Here is an 18,256-nt window from a genome sequence, read left to right on the forward strand (position 1 = left end):
TCATGTTGATCATTACTTCATTGCTTCCTGAATAGTATTTCTGTATGATGTATTACAATGTAGAAATATATATGGTGGGGAAAAAAGATGTTATGTTATGAATGTTATCTCTGCCCGTAGAGGTGCTTGTTTTCTCAAGTAAGCAGAGCACTACTGTAGCTATATCACTACACTGGTTCTGGTATCACCTGATCTTAGGTGCCTTTTAGTCTGAAAATCAATATAAAATGATACATTAACAAAAAAACCCACACCCAGCATTTAAGTTGCTGTTATTTTTTTTGTCATTAGTCGGCGGATGTTTTCATTGAAAGAGTTCAGTTTTAACAGAGTACATCTTGTTTCAACCCTTATGGTATTAGAGAAATTCCTTTTTCACAGTCTAGAACAACATTTCTTTTATGCTCTTGCAGAATGAGAGAGCTGACAGTAATCATGAAAAAAGAGGTGAATGTATTGTTGTGGTTGTAGTAGGTAGCTTGAGATAAAACAAAAACATCTAGTGCGTCAAAGAATGTTCTTCTGGATGTTTAGGTATAGCCGGTTCTAAAATAATCTGTCAGAGCATACAATGACGAGTCCATTACATAATGCTGGAAGTAATGTTGATAAGCTATTTTTGTCAGAGTTGACTTAGCAAGTTTTTCCTATGAGTAGTGTTTTCTAGGAAAAGGTAAACAGCACAGATAAAGGTATTAAATGATCTTAGTTTTAGATAAATTCTGTCTTCTTGGGATGGTCTGTGTTCTGGTTCATATCCAGATCTTGAACTTCGTAGATGTAGTACAGAAACCCCAGAATTCTACAGGAATCACCCAAAACATGTTACATCGTGCATCTGTCTTAACTAGTCTCTTACTCAGTTGTTTTGACTCACTTCACTTGAATACTAGAGCCTCTGGTGCATTTTCCGGAACTGATCTAACACTGGTTCTACATTATTGGAGTAAAGAACCTCCTAAGCAGTTTTTTAATAAAATGAAAAAAACAACCCCGGAAGACCATCTTAAACAATTCTTTACTATTTAGCAGGGAGGATGTTACATGCTTTGCTTATTAGCTGAACAAAAAGCTAGTTATTCCTAAACAGGAAGATAGAGCCTGTTGGTAGAGAGGGAAAAAGACTTTTTAAAAAGTAATGATATTTTTTCACCATTCCTGTGGTAGAAGTAGAATTCTGTTTTTATATGGTTTAACTATTAGTTTAACAATAGGGAGAATGACAGTTGAATAGTTGAAGGGAAAATAGTTTGTGGTGGGCATACCTCAGAAGCTTCAGTATATTCATCACCTAAGGCATCTGGCTTAGCAGGTGAAAGGAAAATTTTAAGGGAGTGGATTAATAACACCTAAATTGTGGGGTTTGCTCATATCTTAAACTAGATGGGACTGTCCTCTGTCTATCAGTGCCAGAAAAAGAGAATTCAGTAATTCTGGTATTTCTGAGGAAATACCAGATACCTCATCTGAGATGAGGCAGAAATGCACATTTTTATGCCAGACCATTTCTCTTTGTCTGCTTGTACCTCCTCATAGAATGGGTCAGGTTGGAAGGTCCACAATGGGTCACCTGGTTCAACCTCTCTGCTCAAGCAGGGTTGTCCTGGAGTGCATTGCACAGGATTGTACCCAGATGGTTCTGGAATATCTCTGGGGAGGGAGACTCCACACCCTCTCTGGGTGTTCTGTTCCAGTGCAGGATCACTACACAGTAAAAAATTCTTCCTCATGTTCAGGTGAAACTTCTGTGCATCAGTTTCTGCCCATTGCTCTTGTCCTATTGCTCAGTACTACCACACAGAGCCTGGTCCATCCTTCTGGAAAACTCCCTTCAGTTACTGATACACATTGATTAGGTCCTGGCTCCCTCAGCCTTTCTTTCTAAGAGAGATAGTCCAGCCCCTTAATCTGGGTGCTGATTTGGTGCTTACCTGGCAGTGGTATAGAAGAAATAGCTTTTTTTAATTGTAGGTGTCCTTAATAGTGTTCTTCTACTGTAATTCATGAATTAATCTTGCATAAGATTTTTTACATTGCTATGATTTTTATTCTTCTAGTTTGAAGAATTGTTTTGCGTTCCCTCCCCATTTTTGCTGCCTGTATTTAGCAGTGTTTCACTACAGAAAATTGTATCCTCTCCTAAAACATTTTAAATCTGAATGGTAGTTGAGCATAAAGTTCTGTAGGTTGGACTCAGTGATCTCAGAAGTCTTTTCCAACCTGACTGATTCCATGATTCCAAAGACTTTGGTGTAACTATATGAAATGATGATGAAAAATGGTTTTCATGAAAAAACATTTTTTGTAACTTGAGCTAATATGTGACTTCTTGAAAACAATTTGCTCTCGATTTCTTTGACCCTCCTCTTCCTTGCCAAGCCTGTTTTCCTTTCTCTGTGTAATATCATTTGTCAAGTTGTAATTAGGAGACAGATTAATAAAAAATTAGAACAGTTCTTTGTTCATTGGCAGCCAGTTCATATAGTGACACATTTTCCAGTTTTCCATTGTTGTTTTCTTCTGGACTATATATTTTTCTGTTTTCCTGACCTTGTTTATTCCTGTATGTTCCTTACAGAAGGACCATGGGGGTAAAGGGGACTGGCTGTTTCCATACTTCCTACATGCTATTTCTTTGCCAGAATCAGCAGAAACAGAGAAATTGCTACTGTGTGATGATCTTGCTACTTGTCATGATCCAAGTCTTCTGCTGCTGGAGGAGTGGGCACTGTGAGGATGGGGGAGTAAAAATTGAGATGGTGGGGAAGGAATGATGAGAGGAATATGTCGGCATAAAAAGAGGAGTAGAATGTGCTTGTGCTTAAAGGTTACACAGCTGGAACCTCTGAGCAGGATACCATTAGAAAATAAGCATCTTGTTTGACTCTCAGGCCTATGTTAATTGAAGTATAGAAAAGTTGGAACTCTTGAAACAGTTGGAATTTTATTGGCTGACATGATTATATAAGTTACTTAAATATGTTCTTTCTTTCCCAAAGACGGTGAGAATTTAACTTGCTATGCTCTTGTGAAGCTGGAAATATTGGCCTTGTTCTGTAGATGGAACAGGTCGAGGTCATGGCAGGGTAATAAACTTATCCTAGGTCCTTGTTATTGTTTAGAAGTTAGCATTAGTATGTGGTACTGGCAATGTGCGTTTGTAGCTTTGAAAATAAATATATCTAAATCAAACTGTTACAAATTTAGGGGTCTTGGGATTTGGAGTTGAAATGCAGCCACTAGACAATGTGCTGTGTGCATTGTCCCATTTGGCTTAAGGCATGTGATGGTGTTCAGTAGTTACTGGCTGCCTTCTTCCAACATTGTAACAGTGTTTAGCCACTTAAAGTGACTGCTTTTTGAGATTAGAGCTGGAGATAGGCCTTTAATATCTTGCAAAAGCTACTCTGTTTCTTAGTTGTCAGTGGCCTCAAGTAATCTTGACACTAGCAGTGTCAGAAAGATCAGCTGCAGAGATTGCTTTAATGTGCTGAATGAAGTGGGAAAGTCTTGGACATGCACCAACATCTTTTAATCTGTGATAGATCTTTTGATACACCAGTTCAGGTATTCTGGGAAAGTCCAGGACTAGAAGCAGCATATTCTACTTGGGGTAGAATTTGTGCATACAATTTGTGCATGCAATGCAATGATGTGGCTAGATTTTTTTGGTCAGTGGATGAAATAATGTATTTAGTAATATTGAGATTATTTTAACGAGGGCTAAGCCTAAATTATGTCTTGTCTCTCTATTCAGGTCTTACATATATAATTTGAATGGCAGAAGTCTGTGGAGAGTTGGGTTTTTTTTAAATTTCAGGTGTGTCTAAGAATAAACACCGTCTTTCAAGCGAAGTAATTTCTGGAGTGTCATTTCTTCTTAATTGTGACATTTTGTGTAGCTTGAAAATTTTAATTTGATAGCTATACTTTATTAGGCTTTTTCCATATAGACAGTGTTTTATATGTTGCTACAAGCACTTTAACTGTTTGGGCAACTGTGTTGATGATACAAAACAGGCTGGAGACCATATCTGATGCACTTGTAACTTGACAGTCATTTGGCCCTGCTGTTGATACTCCTTTCCACAATTAAGGAAGAAATCTAGTGATATAAATAATCCTTAACTGCATTACAGAAGTCTTGGAAACCTGTTAAATGTGTTGGATTAAAGGCAGCATTTCTTAGGAACTGCTATTAAAAATCTTTCGAGCTGTAAACAGGTTGTGTCAGTGAATATTTGCAAAGTCTGTGTTGATGAACATTTTAAAGCAAACTTAAGGCACAGAACTGAAGCTTGATTCAGCTTAAAGTTACAATAGTTCCTAACTTAGGTAAGGTAGGAATTAAAAAAAAAATGTAGTAAGACATTTATGGAAGCAATTCAGTCAGAATTTGTGAGTGGCAGGAGAGGAAGGAATGGGACAACAGATAGGAAGCCCTGAAATGAAGCCCAGGGTTGATATGTTCTGGGAAGAAACAATGCTACTGGAAAAGTGGATTCAGCTTGATTCTCACTAGAATACAACCCTAGTATCATCTTTAAATGCTGTGGAACATTTTCTTCCTCTGATGTATTTGTGACAAATATGGAGATTTTTGCCCCTTATTTTCATCAGCTGGAAACTACAGGACTCTTCTTCTACCGCTTCTCTGTTGTTACCCTGTGAGTGTCTCCTCTGTGTGCATTTATGAGATGTTTTAGGGGTTTTTTTGTAATAAGTGGTAAAGGACTAAACCAACTTGTTTCACTGCTGACTCTGTAGGTTCTGAATAGCATTACTGAAGTTGAAAAATGTCACTGGAATTCCCTCTGCTGAATGACACTATGGCTAGCAGAGAGGATTTAAAAGGAGTTTAGTTTGGTTTGTTGTTGGGGTTTCTTTTTCAATAAACTCCATGGCTATGCTTCAGACCTGAGCTTGTGAAGGAGAACTCATGTATTTTGTAGGCATGATGACTGAACAGCTTTTCAGTTTTGTGTATATAAAATGTTCCCTTGGGAAGTTTAATTTAGTATTGAGCCACTGCTAACAGGTGGTATTTGAGCACTGTGGTATTTGAGCAGTCATCGGTTAGTTTTGTTGATAATGCTAAAGTGACACTTCACAGACTTTTTTTTTTTTTTTAGATTAAAGCTTGATTGCATGTAGATCTACTAAAAAGTCTAGGAAAAAATCTATGATAAATAAGAGAACTTCTAAGCAGCAGTAGTAAAAATGTCAGATGAATAAATAGACTTGATTTTTATATTTGACTCAAGTAGACTATCTTGGCACTCTAATAACTTTTCTTCTCAGAGGTATCAACTAAAATACCTGTTTGCCACCTATTAAATTTGTCGAGTTATTGTTATAAAAGCAGTGTTAGTTTTCCTGAAATATTTTACTCAAAACACTGTTTATTTTATTAATTAGACTAAGGCATTTGCAGGAGGTACCACTGGTGTCAGGGGTTTTGATTGTTTGTTTATTTGTTTTCAGACAAACAAATTTGATTAAAATGCATTGAAAAATCAGATAAATGTAATTTGTAAAATATGAAAGGTTAGTAAGTTTGAATCTTGTGTACTCTTGAATACTATAGTGCAGCTCTAGTGATGCAGCTGAGTTTTGCTGAAGGTCAGTTCTGAAAAATCCTCTTTTGAGAGGCCTTGAAAAAATGGGATGATGAGTTAAAAGGTGGCCAGATGCCCTTTAGTGGTGAGAAAACAAATCATGTGAGTAAAGGGGTCTGAAATGGAGCAGAATGGTGAGTTTAGATGTAGGCATTTTTATGTAATGACATAAGTAATAGTGTACTGGTCTATAGCAGGGGGCAGAACAACTAAAGATTCCAGAAAAATTTGTTTTGGAGAAAGGATGGGTTTTACTATTAGTTTTACCTACTTTCTCAGAGGTATTGTGTAGCATCTGTGCAGTGCAGTAAATGTTGTGTCAAGTCAAATCTTGTTGCCCAGTGTTTCACAAAGAGCTGCTAAACCGCTTTGTTTAAAGTTACAAGCGTTCTTTGATTTGCAGTTTGTATTACAGACTAGTATGCAAATGTATATGCATTATATACTGCCTTTAATGCTTGCAAACTGCAAATTTTTAAAAGTATGGCACATGAAGAGATAAGATGGTGAATAGCAGAAAAATGGTGGCCTGTGGTTCTGTGGACAGGTTGTGATTACATGCACAATTGTGTCAGTCTTTCCATGGTGCTGTGGACTGCATTCTTGATTGTGAGCAACTGGTAATTATGACTGGAGCTCCCTGGGGCTCTGCAGAGGTGCATCTGCTGGACTTCTTTTGGAACCTGTAGACCCTATAAATACCAGTAATTTTTCTACTCCTGCACTGTGTGTACTCTTGTGCTTGCTTTTACATACATTTACAACTTCATGTACATTCACTACTTAAGAAAATTTATGGCTCTTCAGGACAGCTGTTTATGGTTGTATTGTCAATTACAGCAATTAATAAGCCTTGAGTTCTGTCAAGATCAAGCAATCTTTAGCAAGTGCTATGAATTTTTAGTTTAGATATCTTAGAACTATTCTGGTAATGAGATTTTGGATAATTCTTCAAACATTTGACATGAATGTTTATAAGCTACTGAAATTGGTTTGGACTTCTAATGTAATCCTTTGAGTACCCTATTACTAGCTTATAGGAAAAGTGATACTCAATATTTGCATTCCTGTTTGTAAGAAATAAACCAGTTCCTGTCCTGAAGAACTTAACCTAAAATATTCTTCTAAATAGCATTTGAGTATTACTTAATATAACAAACTCCTGAATGGACATCACCTCAGTGTTATGACTAAAAATAGTCAGTACTTTCTCTATGACACATTTCATAAAAAGAAAACTTGTTTGAAGGTTTCAAATATTCCATAGTGGAGAAAACCTTAATTGAAAAAGCACTTGTGGTTTTGTTTTGGTTTGGTTTTTTGTTTTGTTTTGGTTTTGTTTGTTTGTTTGGGGGGGTTGTGTTTTATTATGTTCCATTTTGCTTTAATTTTATTGGGAAATCTGTGATAATTGGAAGACTTTGGAAATTTATAATGCATCTTCAGAACACCAATTTCTAATTTGTGGAAAATTCTTGAGTGCTGGAAATTAAGTATTCACTTTAGAATAAAAGCTGGTGATGCCAAAAAGACCTGCTTAATGTTTTGTAAATTTTTTGATAATTACAGTGGATTTGATCCCTCTGTTTTGGATCATAGTGTTGGTAGGGCCTGTTTTCAAATCATATGATTAATTTTTATTCTTTGTGAATCCTTGAATAGCATAAACTAAACCAGAACTTGTTAAAATGTTCCCATTTATTAGCTGACAGCTGCAAGCTCTGGTTATTCTCCTTTAGTAAAAAAGCAAAAGACAAAACTAGATTAGTGCTAACAGGTTGAGAATACAAAAAATCTTTGTATTTCAGATTCTGTTTCTATGCAACAGTTCCCCTTCAGCACAAACTGGTTCTTCCTTTGATTTGCACATCTTGCTCAGTTCTGCATCTTTGCCTCCTTGATTGTTTTTTGTTCATGTCAGTTTGTGAAATCAAATCCCATTTTTGAACTGTCTTTTTTCTTTTGAGGTATGTGTCATTTTCAAAATTCTTCACAATGTTCTTCAGTCTCTTTTGTGATGGAGCCTGAATGACATTTTGCCTGCTTTGTCATCTTTTTTTTAATCATCCTGTTTCCTCTTTCTCTCTTCTTGCTGGGCAGCTGTTGGGCTGTAAGATGTTTATCTCCTTTCAAACTTAGATTTCCCTTTTTGACTTCCCAAGTGGTATTGAACTGTTTTTACATGGGAAGAAAGGCTGGTGACAGCATCTGCTTGTGCAGCCTGTTTCTGTGCAGTGCTGACTTTCCTGACTCTGTGTGACTTTCCTGACTCTGTTCTAACACCTTGTGGTAGAGTCTTGTGAATTACTGATACTTTCCGAATTGGTACTTAGACTTTGCTGCTCAAGGGCGTTTGTTAAAACTGCCACTAAACTGTTGTATGCAGTAGAGCTGCATCATCTTGTTTTTTTGCTTCAGGCCTTTTCAGATTAATTTATAAACCTGTGCAACTGTTCCTAAAGCCTTTCCCTTTACAGTTAACACATGACTGAATACACTATTGAAATGTAAAAACTTAGGAAAATCAATTGGTAGAGAAAGATATGCAGGTCATGTTGTTCTTGACTGTTTCTAACCTCACTGTTTCTGTGAATAGGGACATATGTTGAACTGCAGTAGAGTCTTTTATGTTAAGTATCATAATGCTGTTATATGATGCAGTATAATCTGTTAATATATCTTTGGTGTTTTCTTTGCCCTCTATAAATACCACTTGCAGTGAATCTACTGTCTAAACTCCCCTAGAAAAAGAAGCCACCTAAACTTATTTTGTAACTGATAGTGATCTTCCATACTTTCCTTGCTCAAGTTTGTTAACAGTTTGTGGCAAGGGACCTTTGCTAGCTACAGGAGGAAGAAACACATTAATGATGTGACATTAATGGATATATATAACTAGTTACAGAATTATATATTAACAAATACAGTAATTTGTATGTTCGTTACTTGCTGTCAGAGGACATCATGCTACATTTCAGTTCTAGCTAAATTCTTATCTTTCATATTTGTCTCAGCCTAATCAGGCATGAGGATCTGTAGTCATTTCTTGCAGAAATTAGGGTTGAGATTTTTTTTCTTTGCTTGGGGTTCTGTGACTGCTGTAGCTCCTTTTCTGCTTTTTGGAAAAACCCTCTGCAAAGAGAAATGTTCTTACTCCTTTTTAATCCTCGCTGCATTGCTGAAGTGTAGTAGTACGAAACTGATCTAATGGATATTGGGCTTTTTCCTGTCTGTAGAGTTCAGGCTTTTGGAGTTAAATGTCATCTTTGTACAAGCCAATCCAGAAGTTCAGAAAATTCAGAAGACTGAGCTATCCTTTAATTTACTCATTTTTTGTATTTGGAGTATCACAACTCATATTTTTAAGAGGTAACTTTTGATTCTATAGATATTGATAGCCTTTGGGTTTTTGAAGATTACTCAAAAAGAAGTTTAAATTTGCAAGCAAGTCCTATACCTTAAGTGACTGTGATTTCCACAATCTACTAGACATGGTTGAAAAACAGTGCGGAGAAAAGAAAGCCTGTGTTTCACACTCCTCATTAATCCAGTAGCAAGAGTGCTTGACTTGGAAGTATTACAGAGAATATAATTCTTTGACTATTAATTTTGGAGGGATATTGGAATACCAGTTAACTTGGTAGAGTTTTTACGGGGCTTACTCTGTAGAGCTGCTTGCTGAAGCTTCCTAGTTTGGTTTTTTTTCATTTTATAGTCACTGGAAATGCTGAGAATTAAATTGGCCTAATTAAAAGCAGCCTCATGAGAATATAGATAGCAAATTGTATTTCAATATGGCTTAGATCAAGTTAATATCTTCTTGTAAAGTAATTGTTCTGTACCTATTTATATGTAGGTCAGCCAGTGATGAGGTCATTATTGCTTTGTGTTGAAGTAGAAGTTTGGAGCAGTGTCAGTTTTCTGGGAAAATTGATTTTATCTTCAAATTGTTCTGGAGCAGGAGAGAAGCTGAAAGAGCTTTAATTACCTAGTGAGTATTTTACCTTCAAAAATGAGTGTTTTGACTCTTCTGGGTAGTTTTGTCTTTTCTTCATTTGACAGAGTATGATATGCTAAATAGCAGCTTGGGTATAATCTTAATTTCTGGCGAAATTTGTGGGACTCGGTAGTTCCTCCAGGTTCTTGGTGATGCTTACATGTTTTGCCCTAAGGTTTTTCCTCTGTGTTAGTTTACTTTTCCAAATCTGAAGTTGTTCTTTCACATGAATGTGACACAATTTATTGTTTGCAGTTGCTTGGATTTTCTGTGTTCATATTCACCAACAAAGGGGGAAACAGTCCTTCCTACTAATGAGGTGATTAAATTGGTGTTCCTAAGTGTCTGATATCCAGTTTATATCCATCACTGTCCCAAAAAACAAGATCAGTGTGATATGCTTTGGTTTTTTGTTTCTCTTTAATATCTTGTTAAATGTAAATTAATGCAATTTCTTTGTTAAGATGTTCGCTCCTAACTCTGAAAATCCCAGGACACCTCAGTCACTTGATAAAGTCTTCAGTCCCATTTAATGTTTCCTTTCATACTCCTTAGAGAAGCTTTTGCACTGTGTACTTCCAAAGTATATGATGTGTCTATTCTTTTGCAGTCATTTGCATTTTCTACCTAGTTTTGTGCTTGGATCACAAATGTTCTGGACGGTATGGTCTCGGTTTCATTTTGACTAGCGTGGGGTTAGTCCATGTAACAGCTCATGGGGTGGATTGATTGAGAAACTTTACTGCGATTGTCTTTAAAGCTGAAAAGGACCAGTTGCCATGGTCTGCTCTTTAGCTAAGGGAATTGAATAAACTTCACTTTGTGTTGTAAAAGTAGAAAGAAGTTTTGTAGGTGAAACCAGTATATTAACCTAAGTGGAACAAATAAATTATTATCTTGCAAATTTTTCTGTGACTCCTTCAGAAGCAGTGGAGGAACAAACTGTTAATCCCAAAGCCTTCTCATTGTGAACTCTTAATTGCATCAGGACTTCATTTAGTAGTGGCAGAATTTTATTGTTCCCCTCCTAAAGGTTGTGTTGCTTCAGAATCCTTCTGGGAAACTCCTTTCATTGGCTTTTTGAGAGTTCATTATTCATTTATGCACTTAAAATTGCAGGGTTCTGAGAATTTTTCAGAGTGATGCAAGCTTAAGAAATGTGAAAAAGTGATTGGATAAGCAGATTGGGTGGTTGCTGCTAAAGAGTAGCAGCTGGGAACTGCCAGAAATGAAATTGTGAAATGTACCTTAGCTCATAAAGTTAACACTTTTGTTCTGTCACTATTTTTCTCTCAAGTTTTATTTACAGATTGCTATGTTTTTACAATGAGAGCTCTTACTGTTTTCTGTGGTTTTTCATACGTATGAGGTTTTGCTTTTCTCCTTCAAATAAGATTAATTTGTTAGTTTTCTAAATGTGGCACAATCTATTCTCTGCCTTACCTAGTTTTAAAAACTCACTATGTTTGTTTCCAGCACTTTTTATTATCTATCTGACATACTGCAAGCTCTATTAGGGAGATCATAAAATGGAACAGAAGATATAAGTTGTCTCACATATTACAGATGGGACAATTGAGTTAAGTTTATAGTAATCTAGTTATCATTTAGGTTTTTGTTATGTCTGCATCAAAGTTGTGTGAGGTAATTTAGGGCAATACATACATACCTAGTAAATGATATTATCAGTATAGGCTCTGACCTCATGGCTTCTTTTGTCCTCCAAATTCAGGAAAAGAACTTTGCAGTAAAACTGCTTTTATCTTGGGTCATTCTTTCTTATTAACCAATTCAGCAAACTGCTCTTTGTTGTTTCTGCTGGGTCTGTATGTCTCATTCTGTCTTGGGTGACTTTTTTTCCTGGGAGATGCTGCAGGTGAGTAATTATTGTTTGTGTCTGCATGTAGAGATCTATGATTAAACCAACTACTTAATCATACCTTCAATATCATGCAAGTCTAGATTTTTGCTGGAAGCTGAGCAAGTGTAATGGAGTTCAGATAGGGAATGCTATAGGATTGATGTATATGAATATATATCATATAATCCCTGCTGTGAGTGTACAGACTTCATAGATTGCTTTTCAGTCCTGAACACTTGAAATTCAAAACATGAAAATTTTAAAAGTTGATGTTATCCTATTTGAGTAGATGCATTTTTTATTGTTATGTTTCCCTTAAAAAAGCCAGATGGTGTATTAAAGGCTGAATCCTCTTCTAAGTTACACTCTTGATTCCTTTAATTTTTCTGTCTGCTAGAGGCTTTGGCAACAGGAGCCATCACTAATGTTGGTTTTGCTTTGTGCTTCATTGGTTTAGGGCTTCCCTGTGATATCCTAGAATAGTTACTTGACTGTGATGGCCTTAAGCCATTAATATCTCACATTGGAAGAGACCCATGGACAGTGAAGGATTTAAATAAAGCATAGCAGAAGTTACTGGCCAACTGCCAGCCAGGGGACAAGTGTCTTCCCTTAAAATGACTGATGAAGCTTGAGCAGAGACATGACTGGATTAGATGGTGACTAAGGAGTAAACTGTGGGCTTTTCCTAAGACTTGGACAGTTTTACTTGCCTGTTGTATCCAGAAAGGGAATGTGGTAGAACCTGACATACATGCAAAAGGGGAGACTCTTCTAAGGAATCATCACTTACTTAAAATAAGTTGGTGGTGTTTGGGTGTTTTTTTGCTTTTTTTGATAAGACTTTTTTTTTATTGTGGCAAAGGGAATTATAACACTCAGCATACTTGAAAGAAGCGATGCCAGAATGCTGTAACAGCTTTAACCTGACTTGATCTCTACTGTAATCCCAAATCCACCAATCCCCTTTGCCTTGGTTCATTATCTCTGATGTCTGCAATTTAAATATGTTGAAGAAGTAGGTATTAATCTTTTTTTGAGTTCCTTCAGTACTGAAGGTCACAGAGTATTTTATTTAGAGGCAGGATTAAAAGTTTAGGCTGCTTCAGGAGTAACACATTTAAAACTTGAAATCTTCTTTCCAAGGTAAGTTAAAAGAAGCTGTGTTTGGTTTTGTGGTTTTGTTTATGATTTTTTTTTCCCCTGAGGTGTTCTCTTTTCTCTATGTAAAATGCTTACAGCCTTCCTTGATGTTTGCTGTTGATTAGTATTCACAGGTGAGGTATTGAGTTAGAATATAAACAACAGCTGACAACAACAATAAGACCTGTTAACAACAGTAAGACCTGTCTGTTGTACCTTTATGGTTTCACCTTTAAGATCATACATAAAAGCTGAGCGCTGATACAAGTTCAATTGTTTATCAGATTTCTGGTAACCTTTACAAGAAATGTATCTGAATGCGCCCAGAAAAAGTTACTATAAAGTTTCAATGGATGATGGTAGGCAGTTGTAGGGGAGAACACAGTTTATGTATCTAAATGGAAGTTATTTCCAAACACGAAGGTGGAATGGAAGAATATGTTGACTGGCTTGCATCACTGGTTTTAAACTACTGGGTGGAATTGTAACAGAGATGTTAGGGAGTTGTGGATGTATTATGCTAGATAGTTGTGGCCTCTTTGAAATTGTGCCTGCCAATAAATCCTCTACCAATTTAAAAGCAACCTTAAATTAGTTGGACAGCAGTGTGCAAACTAAATGTAACTGTAAGATTTCTTTTTAATCTCAAATGAATAGCGAGATAAAGTCCCCTCTGAACCTCCTTTTTCCCCAGCTCCCTCAGCAGGGACCTAGATTCCAAACCTTCTCTGGACTTGCTTCAGAACCTCTATGTCCTTTTTGAAGTGAGGGACCCAGAACTGGATATAGGTTTTGAGGTGTCTCCAGTGCCAAGTACAGGGGAAGAATGAGATTCCTGGTTCTGCTGGCCATGTTATTCCTGATCCAGACAGGATACCATTGGCCTTCTTGGCCACCTCGGCACACATTGGCTTGTGTCCAGCTGCTGTCAGTCAACACCACCATGTCATTTTCTGCTGGGACACTTTCCAGCTACTTTTCCCCCAGCCTGTGGTGCTGTCTGGGCTTGTGACCCCAGGGCAGGACCTGGCACTTCACCTTGTTGAACTCATACCATTGGCCTTGGCCCATTGATCCAGCCTGTCCAGATCCCTCTCAGGGCCTTCCTACCCTCCAGCAGAACACAACTCCCATGGTGTCATCTGCAGAATGACTGAGAGTACCCTTGATCCTCTTGTCCATATCATCGACAAAGGTATTGAATATGACCTGCCTCAAAACTGAGCCCTGGGGAGCTGGTGACAGGCCTGCAGCTGAATGCAACACCATTCACCACCACTCTTGGCTTGCCCATCCAGGGAGTTCTTTTACCCAGTGAACTCCTGGCCCACCTGAGCCATGTGCAGACAGTTCCTCCAAGAGAATGCTGTGGGAGACAAGTGTCAAAGGCTTTCCTGAAGTGCAGGTAAACGACATCCACAACCTTGCCTTCATGTGCTCAGTGGGACACCTTGCCATAGAAGGAGATGAGATTGGTCAAGCAGGGCCTGCCGTGCAAGAACCCAGGCTGACTGAGACTGATAAAGACACTGATTGCTCTTGTTGTCCTGCATGCACTGTGTGATTATACCCAAGATAATCTAAATACCGGCATTTAAGGTCAGTTCATAAATTTCATGGCTTGGTTTTGTAGCTATATCCTCAGGGGTCCAGGAGAAAATAACTATAATATATTGCTGCAATATGCATCTTGTTGCTGGTTGACTAAAGAATTAAAGAAAAAGTGGTGGATACTCTTCCATAAGAATACTGTTAATTCTTTTCCATACAGAGCATTGAAAGATTTATTTGGTTAAGAAATACCAAAACAGATTTCTTTCATGACTTGTGCCATTCTGTGAGTTCAATATATGTTGCTAGTTCTAGCTATTTGAGTTATGTTCATAACAAGAGTTACTGATTTTGATGGCAAGTTTTACTCGGAGAAGTGCAACTCTTACATACCAGTGGAGTGCCCAAGTCCTTTACTGTCATACTTCTTGTCAGTGCTACTTACCTGGTACCATTATTGTTGCTTCTCTGTTTTCCTGTCTTTCCTTACTTATTTACTTTACTTTAATCCATGCCTTTTCTGTATAACCTGTAAGAATTTGGTGCTCGTTTGTACCCTCTTTAATTCTTTCTGTTGTACATGTGGAAAGCTCACACCAAAGGGTAACCAGGTGCCCAGATAGGACAGTCCAGTGCCAGAAAATATATTGGATTTTTGGATAGCCAAGGTAATAACTATGGAATGTCGTGGGCTTTGGTTACAACAATGAATGGAACATAAGCAGAGCTGAGGAGGGGAAAATTGTAGTGTAGTCCTCAAGATTCAATGAATTGTCATTTGAGCTGGATTCAGCTTGGAAGTCTTGGATCTTAAACCACTGTCATGCTGTCCCAGCTTCAGGATAGACTGGACTTGTTGGTGACCTGAAAACATAATGCAAGATTGGCGAGTGTAGTCTAGCTCACTGCTAAGAGATATTTAATTTTGGATCTTACTGAATGTGAGGTGGGTGTCACCTCACATGAATTTTTATGTATTTCTTTAATTCCTTCTTTAGGACATGATCTTAGAAAAGAAGATAATTTGGGATCAGCAGTGAAACAGTCACTGCTGATAAGTTTCATGAACTTCCACAAGCCTTCTTATTCAGTGTCTTCTAATTTCTTGGCTTTGCTTAATTTTTGCATCACAAAATCTAACTCAACATTAGTATGAATGTAAGAATCTCAGAGGTGGATTTATTTTCTTTAAGTAGAAGTCTTGTGTTGAAGAACTGCTAATTCGAGGAAGTATTTAGGAGAGTTGCACTCTCTCTGCCTGGAATCCTTTCAAGCAAAGCACATACTTAGTAGCTGGTTTGTATAAAACAATGCAGAAGTCACCAAGTTGTTTTAAATGGTACTTTCTAAATTTTGGCAGTTAGTCTGCAATTTTATCAGTTCTTCGGTTATGTCTTGCTTTTAGGTAACTATATTTGGATATTCAAATTTTAGGTGGATTTGTTCACTGCCTGCGATAAAAAGCCTAAAAGGTTACTTAAATACTCCAAGTCAAAACACAAATGCCAAATTCCCTGGTGATCTTATCTATTACATTTCCTATACAAGTTTCCTTTTGCAGTGTATAAATTGGATATTCCTGTTAAATAGAAGATAATGAGTGACTTTGTTTCTTGATTCATAGATTCCTCTTGGACTGACAACAACATTACTGTGTTGAGTAGTTTGTTCAAGGGGTTTTGAGGGTTTTTTCTTCTCATAGAATTTAACAGAAAAGGCCAAATAGAAGTATATTCATACTCTTTCTGAACAGGGTAGATTAAAGTATTTTTCTTGCTGCTTTTTTGCACTGAAATCTTGTTCTTACTTTTCTTGTTTTAAGCCATATTTTTTGTGGTGTCTGCAGAAACTTTGTGTATGTCTTTCATCTGCACTTTGATAAACTCCTTTTAGTGTTTAATTCTCTGATATGTTCCTCACAAAATGTATAAATTACAATAGGTGAGATCTTGCATATTTTTGTGACCAACATTTAATTCAGAAATTCAAATATTAACGTGGCTTAAAGCTTCCTGGGCTTTGTGTGAAATTTATTTTAAACCACTGTAGTTATGTCTATGTGGCATGTTCTAGTCATGCTGAAGTTTTTAGAGCCTTGAAAACACATACCATCATTTTTAGTTTGACTACTTGCCTGCTGTTTTTTGATGAGGAATATGAACCTCTGACAGCCAAAAAAAACCCCACCCAAATCAAACTTCTTTTCACCAAGCAGTTCTTCACTGTTAAAGCTTTATGAAAGTGACAATACGTGGAAAATGAGCTCGAAGGAGGAGGAAGAATTCTCTGCAACAGGTAATTGTCATCAGTATTAATTTTGGTGGTGTGGAGAAGAATGAGAAAAGACAAGAGAAGCATTTTCTGTGTTTGTGGAACAGGGAGAAGGGTCTTACCTGTAGGCTCTTCCTAAATGTGAGCCACCAGCTGCTTCCATCTTTCTTTTTAATACTCCCATTCTTTAAAGCTGTGGTAGGGGATGATGGAAAACAGCTTTTTGTGTAATTTAAGAATTTAATTGACTATCTTGATAATGCCTCATTCTGGTCCCCAGCTGACATGGCTTGGACTGTTTCACTTGCCTGCTGAAGTTTCTTGGTTTTGTTAACAGTGATAATTAGAAGTGTAGAAGGTACAGGGGAAGATGTAAGAAGCACAACATATATTGTGTTGCCAGCACCCCGGGAGGTGCCCTTGCATCAACAACACAAATGCAGGAACATCTAGTGCAGAGCTGGAGCAGCCAGGGCTGTGACAAGGTGGTTTGCATTTTTAAGGCCATTTACAAGGATGAACATCTTGCATTGCTTTTGTATGCTGCTGCAGAAGGTTGCAAATCTTGGACAACCACTCCTGTACATGTACTAAACAGATCAGGAGACCACTCTTGCCCCTTGCTGAATTAATTGCCTGTCTGTGGAAAGAACCTTATGTTTTAAACTGTCCAGGGATTAATTTTCATTTCTAGTGACTCACACACCCCCCACCCCCTTTGAAGGACTAAATTTGAGATTAGTCCTAGGATGAAATTGTGGCCTGCTGACATTTAAACACATTTTCTCTTTTTATAAAAGCAGAAAACTAATTGAGGGCTGATGCTGTAATTTAGCTCTCTGAACTATTTACAAAAAGATGCACTCCATGCAGAAAAGTTATGCATAATCAGACCTAGAAACAGTGTTCTACTAATATATGCTGAAGAACTGCTTTGCAGTGTGATGTCTGTGTACAAGCTGTTTTGTATAAACAAATGCAGATAAGAATTGAAATTCTGTTACTAATTTTGCTAATTGCTAATTTCCTTTTTTACTTTCTATCCACAGATCTTCATGTCTTTCACTAAGAGGACATTTGTCAAGATAATTGCCTCAACTATTGTACCTTGGAGCAGCATGTACAAAACTGATCTTAAGACTAAAGAGTCATTAGTATTTGAAATAACTGCCAGGGGAAAAGAAATCAGGAAAGACTTTTTTCTTTTTTTAAAATTTACAGAAGATAAAATTACTGAAGTCCATGAAGAGGTTATCCTTACCTAGTAAAAAGGCACAGCTGCTGAAAGAAAAAAGAATACTCAGTAGAAAATTGCAAAACCCATTTTTGTTCTTAAAGGAACACATTACATGTCATGTCAACTCCTTTACTGATGTGTTTTGACTTTTCTCTAGGAAACTGGCATTTCTGCAGTATTCAGAATTGGGTCAACTTTCAGTTAGTAGATTTTGGACTTTTCCCTTATCTGTAATTATTTCTGTCAACAAGTCATAATTTTGTGCCTGTTTAACTAGGAATTAACCTATAGCCTCCTAACAGCATTCAAGAAAATTTCAAGACTGTTCTAAAAGGATAAGGATATTCAAAGTATCTGTAATATTTCAGCTTCTTTTTCTACTGGTGCAGCTTGAGAGAGAACAGAGTTCCAGCAGCCTGGTAGTGATACCCAGATGCAGCTGGGGAAGGCATGTTTTACACTGGGCGTAGGTGCAAGTAAATCTCTTGTGGAGTGTTGACTTTGTAAAAGATGCATTTCCTCAACAAACCACATGTCACTCGTTTCTAAATGTGTTGATATAGTGTATATGAGCAGAT

At 37.2% G+C, this 18,256-nt stretch overlaps 1 protein-coding gene across 1 annotated transcript in view; it reads left to right on the top strand.

Annotated features, from left to right (window-relative positions):
- Positions 1-18,256, top strand: part of PPP3R1 (protein phosphatase 3 regulatory subunit B, alpha) — a 38,662-nt gene that overhangs the window by 1,832 nt on the left and 18,574 nt on the right. The window lies entirely within an intron of this gene.

This window comes from Molothrus aeneus, chromosome 3 (genome assembly GCF_037042795.1).
Source record: "Molothrus aeneus isolate 106 chromosome 3, BPBGC_Maene_1.0, whole genome shotgun sequence".
Classification (NCBI taxonomy): Eukaryota; Metazoa; Chordata; class Aves; order Passeriformes; family Icteridae; genus Molothrus; species Molothrus aeneus.